The sequence below is a fragment of the Cajanus cajan genome, chromosome 3, assembly GCF_000230855.2.
Source record: "Cajanus cajan strain Asha chromosome 3, NIPB_CcT2T_4, whole genome shotgun sequence".
NCBI lineage: Eukaryota > Viridiplantae > Streptophyta > Magnoliopsida > Fabales > Fabaceae > Cajanus > Cajanus cajan.
Window position 1 is genome coordinate 43,829,383 of NC_138519.1, and position 6,431 is coordinate 43,835,813.

General features: G+C 41.5%; 1 non-coding gene across 1 annotated transcript; it reads right to left on the reverse strand.

The window, feature by feature from the left end:
* Positions 1-948: 948 nt before the first annotated feature.
* LOC145956643 (small nucleolar RNA R71) lies at positions 949-1,053 on the reverse strand. Its single transcript, XR_014432882.1, has one exon. It is a non-coding gene; the product is annotated as a small nucleolar RNA R71 (small nucleolar RNA).
* Positions 1,054-6,431: the final 5,378 nt, after the last annotated feature.

Below are 6,431 nucleotides of genomic sequence, written 5' to 3' on the forward strand. Positions count from 1 at the left end.
CGAAAGTTGTCAGATTGGGCTGAAAATTGGTAGGAAGGTGGCTAAAATTCACACATCAAGGCACCCCTGTTATGGAATAACTACGGGTGTTGGGGGTCTTTTTTGCCAAATTCCTTCATTTAGACCACTTTTTCAATTTTTTACTGTTTTTGATATTTTTAAAAATCACAAAAAAATTCTCAAAATTAGGAAATCATGTGAGAAATGATGTTCTGGTGGTGAAATATTTTTTAAAATTCATTTGGTATAGTTTTGCATGTTATAGTTGCTTATATAGTAAATATTGACTTTTCTGTTGACTTTTGACTTTTCTGTTGACTTTTGACTTCATAACCTTGTATGTGTTCTTATTTGCATGACTAGGTCCAACCCTGGTACATTACATGATTTTGATCCTGAGATAGAAAGAACACTTCATCATAGGTTAAGGTGTAGGTCTAGTCAGAAAAATAATAGTAGTGTAGTTGATTCTGAAGTAGTTATTAATTCTACTTTTAATCCTCAATCCTGCTTAGATAGTGATATTTTTAATTTTCAATCTTGCTCTTCTTCTGAAACTGATTCTGAATTTGATATCATGGCTGATAATCGTGAACTCACTTTGAAGGAATTGGCTACACCTAATGTTGTGTATCAACCATGGTGTGTCCAATATCCTGATAATCAAACAAATTATGAGCTTAAATCTGGACTTATCCATTTGTTGCCCAAGTTTCATGGACTTGCAGGTGAAGATCCTCATAAGCATTTAAAGGAGTTCCATGTAGTGTGTTCCACCATGAGACCTCAAGGAGTTCCTGAAGATCATGTCAAAATGAAGGCATTTCCTTTCTCTCTGGATGGTGTTGCAAAAGATTGGCTCTACTTTCTACCAGCAACAATCACTACATGGAATCAAATGAAGAGATTGTTTCTAGAGAAATTCTTTCCTGCATCCAGAACAGTAGCAATTAGGAAAGAGATTTGTGGTATAAGGCAACTGAATGGAGAAACTTTGTATGAATACTGGGAGAGATTCAACAAGTTGTGTGCTACATGTCCTCAACATCAAATTAGTGAGCAATTATTGATTCAATATTTTTATGAAGGACTAACCTTGACGGATAGGAACATGATAGATGCAGCAAGTGGAGGAGCACTGATGGATAAGACACCAAATGCTGCAAGACAACTCATTTCGAACATGGCAGCCAACACTCAGCAATTTGGATTTAGAGGAGCTGTCAAGGGAGTAAATGAGATGGCAATTGGTGCTGGTTCTAGTTCTGTTTGTGGTGTAGATAATCAAAGGCTGGAAAACAAAATTAATGAGCTGGCCACCATGGTGAGACATTTAGCAATTGAACAAAAACAACAGGCGAATGCAGCAAGTGAATGTCCAGCAACAGTTTGTGGCATTTGTTCTTCAGAGGAGCACTATACACATTCATGTCCCACTCTACAAGAAACAGATGCAAATGTTTCTGGAATTTACACCAACCAGCAACAACAATATAGGCCACAACAGCAACAAAATTACAATCCATACTCCCAAACATACAACCCAGGTTGGAAAGATCATCCAAATCTGAAATGGGGGCAACAACAACAACAACCTTCATTCCAACCTTTTGGAAAATATCAGCCTCCATTCAAGCATCAGCAGCAACAACCACCAGCACCTACACCTCCTCCTGCACAAAAGAGTGGACCTTCATTCGAGGAGATGATGCAACAGATGGCTGCACAAAATTTGCAGTTTCAGAGAAATATGGATGCCACTGTCCAAGATTTAAAGACTCAAATTGGCCAGTTAGCATCTCAGGTAAATCAGTTTCAATCTCAAGGTTCTGGCAAACTTCCCTCCCAAACAGTTTTAAATCCAAAGGGGAATGTGAGTGCCATTACTTTGAGAAGTGGAAAAGAGTTACCACCAGTGCAGCAACAATCAGTTGTAGCACCAGTGGAATGTGATTCTTCCTTTGCAGGTGCAGCTGAAAATAATGATGCAGCAAAGAGGAGATCAGAGATTCCACTCCCCTTTCCAAATAGACCAGCAAAGAAGAGATTAGAAATTGATACTGAATTGCTGGATATGTTTAGCAAGGTGGAAGTCAACATTCCTCTCCTTGATGCCATCCGACAAATTCCAAAATATGCAAAGTTCCTTAAGGAATGTCGCCACCGGCCCGAAACGGGCTTTCGGCATTTGCGAAGGATGGTTGGACTCGTTTATTTGTTTAAAAATATGGATTGCTAGAATGACGTATTCTCAAACTGAGACCTTGTCAAACGAGCAATTTTATTAAATGATTCACCAATCCATATTAATCCCAAGCGGGACCCTCCATGGATTAGTGGTTTTCGCAAAAGGAGGGGTTCGTGGAGTCGCCACCAATGTTTTACTCAAAACATTGGAAAAAGGGATACGGCAATTGATTTTACAAATCAACTTTGGCCATTACAACCAGAGTTGGGTAAGGGAGTCGGTTACGCGTGGGGAAGGTGTTAGCACCCCACAGCGCCCCTTTCGGGTTCCCTATGACAGATTATTTTCTAAAATAACAGCGTAAAATTACTAAATTACCCCTATTTATTCTAAGCAATTATAAATTAACTATCTACATGATGACAGTTTAAATATGCACACAGAAAGCAGTAAAAGGAAGGATTTAAGAAGAAACCTCTTGAAGCGTGCTTTTATATATTGAGTAAAACTGGGAAGCTTTTTGGCGTTCCCTCGCTCTACAAGCTCGCTCGCTCCTTCCTAAAAACTTTTAACTATGGAAATCCGGAGGATTTCCCTTCGACTAGGTTCGATCCTCAAGCAAAATGGCTCGGGGCTCAAGAACTTTGTCGGATCAACTCTCCGAGTGATTTCTAGGGCAGAACACTGCTCAAAAACCCCAGAATACTCAAGGAGAGGGTTGAAACTATGTTCCAAAAGTCAAATGACGTCCAATTGACGTCATATTTATAGGGAACAGGCCCAATACGGGCTACAGAACCAATACGGCCGTATTGAAATTTTTGAACTTCAATACGGCCGTATTGAGTTCAATACGGCCGTATTGAGTTCAATACGGCCGTATTGAAATTCAGAAATTTCAATACGGCCGTATTGAGTTCAATACGGCTGTATTGAAGCTTCAATACGGCCGTATTGATTTCAGTACGGCCGTATTGAAGTTTCAGAAACTTCAATACGCCGTATTGAGTTCACTGCGGCCGTATTGAAGCTTCAATACGGCCGTATTAAGTTCAGTACGGCCGTATTGGGCTTCATTCCCTCCACTTCCTTATTTTGAGATATTCTAAGACCTCTAGACCTACAGAGAACCCTCCTAGGGCCTTCCAGGAGTCCTTCTGGCTGATCTTCCTTCAGTCTTCGAGAGTCTTCAAGCTTTATTTCCGACCCGGACAATTTTAGGGGTCTACAGCTGCCCCCCCTTTACTTAGTCAAACGGTCTTTTGGTGTACCGGCTGACAAGTAAAGGAGTTGACCCAATTGTCCGGGTGATGTGCCAACCTTCTGACTTGTAGCGTCTTCCGGTGGAAAATTATTGAGTAGCCTCTCCAGGTTGTTGCATACCTCGGCGCTTCTGACAACCTCGGTAGCTAAGTTTAACACCAACGTGCCTCTGACGACGCTGATGGCTGAGTATTGTCTCTCCAGACCTTGAGTATTGTCTCTCCAGACCTTGAGTACTGTCTCTCCAGACCTTGAGTACTGTCTCTCCAGACCTTGAGTACCGTCTCTCCAGACTTTGTTTGAGTACCGTCTCTCCAGACTTTGTTCGAGTACCGTCTCTCCAGACTTTGTTTGAGTACCGTCTCTCCAGACTTTGTTTGAGTACCGTCTCTCCAGACCTTGTTTGAGTACTGTCTCTCCAGACTTCGTTTGAGTATTGTCTCTCCAGACCTTGTTTGAGTACCGTCTCTCCAGACCTTGTTTGAGTACCGTCTCTCCAGACCTTGTTTGAGTACTGTCTCTCCAGACTTCGTTTGAGTATCGTCTCTCCAGACTTTGCCTCTCAAAAATGAGGTAGTTGAGTATAGTTTGTCTCCACAGTCCACAATGCTGCTTCGACGGTTTGTTTTTCTGATTTTGTGCCGCTGAGGGCTGGATAACGCAGGGATCCGTCTAGGGGATGTGCAGTCATTCATAGGTTCTTGTGTCCCAACTTGCATTGCTTAGTTGGTACCCATTGGAATTTTTGACTCCTTGGGGTGTAGACACAGATGCTCTCTCTCTGAGTTGAGCGATGCCTTATGTTTGGCTGACGTCTTTTGACGTTGGTGGAGTATCCCGGTTATCCTTATTCGGGTGACTCTTTTTGATTTTCTGATTTTTACTGCCTCTGTGTAGGCTGTTATCCGCTGGGGATTCTGGATGTTGATTTTGTCTCCACAGTCCACGATGCTGCTTCGACGATTATTTTTAATTTTTATGCCACTGAGGGCTGGATAACGCAGGGATCCGTCTAGGGGATGTGCAGTTACTCATAGGTTCTTGTGTCCCAACTTTCCATTGAGTAGTTGGCGCCCATTGAGGAATTTCTGTTTCCTTGGGGTGTAGACACGAAGATGCTCTTTTTGAGATGAGCAGTGCCTTATGATTGGCTGACGTCCTTTGGACGTTGGTGGAGTATCCCGGTTATCCTTATTCGGGTATCTCTTTTGGGTTTTCTGATTTTTGTCGCCTCTGTGTAGGCTATTATCCGCTGGGGGATTTTGTCATTCATTTTGATTAGCCTCTTCTGTTAGGCGTATCATCTTGACGCTTGATGTTTGGCTAAGAGCCGGATTCCACTTGGGGAATTATTATTGATCTTTTCGATTTTCTCTTTTTGAAGAAGTGCCTCTAAGTAGGCGAATTATCTTGATGTTCAGTGTTTGGCTGAGTGCCGCATTCCGCTTAGGGAATATTTATTGAAATTTTTGATCTTTTCTTTTTGTAGGAATGCCTCTTGAGTAGGCGACTGGGGATTTGGGGATCTTACGTATCCCAGAGTATTTTTTAGGAAGCCTCTACAGGCTTAGCCTCGCTCAGCGCTTTGAGTCGGAGAGCTATCTTCCACTGAGGAAGTGTGAAGTCCTTTGACTTGTATATACTGTTTGGATGATCGCACTTCCATTGGGGATTGCGTCGATTTTGCTTTGATAGCTCTCGCTGGGGATTTTTCCGTGAGCTTGAGCTGAGGTTCCCTCTGGGGAGTATTATTTCTGCGAGCCTCTCCAGGCTCAGTTATTCTGCATACTGTGGAGGATGTGGAGTATTATTTTGGTAAGCCTCTCCAGGCTTAGTTATTCGGTACAAATTGTTTGTTGGATTTTCTATATCCTTGCCTTTTTTATTTTCGGCTTTTTCTGTATTTTGCCTTTTCTTCTGATTTGGCTTTTTCTGTATTTTGCCTTTTTTATGTTTTTGGCTTTTGCTGTACAGAAATTAAAAGTGCTAAAGAAATTAAATTCAGTTATTATGAGAGAGTATTATTTCGGCAAGCCTCTCCAGGCTCAGTTATTCTGAAGGAGTATTATTTCGACAAGCCTCTCCAGGCTCAATTATTCTGTGGGAGTATTGTTTCGGCAAGCCTCTCCAGGCTCAATTATTCTGTACGAGTATTATTTCGGCAAGCCTCTCCAGGCTCAATTATTCTGAGAGTATTCTTTCGGCAAGCCTCTCCAGGCTCAATTATTCTGAGAGTATTCTTTCGGCAAGCCTCTCCAGGCTCAATTATTCTGAGAGAGTATTATTTCGGCGAGCCTCTCCAGGCTCAGTTATTTTGAGAGTATTCTTTCGGCAAGCCTCTCCAGGCTCAGTTATTCTGAGAGTATTATTTCGGCAAGCCTCTCCAGGCTCAGTTATTCTGAGAGTATTGTTTCGGCAAGCCTCTCCAGGCTCAGTTATTCTGAAAGAGTATTGTTTCGACGAGCCTCTCCAGGCTCAATTATTCTGAAAGAGTATTCTTTCGGCGAGCCTCTCCAGGCTCAGTTATTCTGTACAATTTTCTTGTTGGATTTTTTGTACCCATGCCTCTTTTCCGTTTTCGGCTTTTTGTTGACTGCTGTCATACACAATCAATTTTTCCTATTTTCTATTTTATGCAATTGCCTCATGACGAGGTCTTTGAAAATTTCTTTATGGCCAATACGGCCGTATCCATTTCAGTACGCCCATGTTGAGTTGAAAATTTGTTCATAACCCCAATTTTAGTACGGGTGTACTGAACATGGTACAGGCGCATTGTTTTTTTCTGAAGTTTATATTTTTTTGTTTTTTGTTTTTTTTTTTTTGTTTTTGTTTTTTTTTTTGTTTTTTCAATAAACAGAGAATAAGTGATCTTCCAGTACACCTATCATCTGTATGCATGTATGCGGTATGATGCACCTAATTCTATTTGATTCTTTTTTCAAAAGAATTAACCGATGCGTTTTTCTGTTTGGATTTT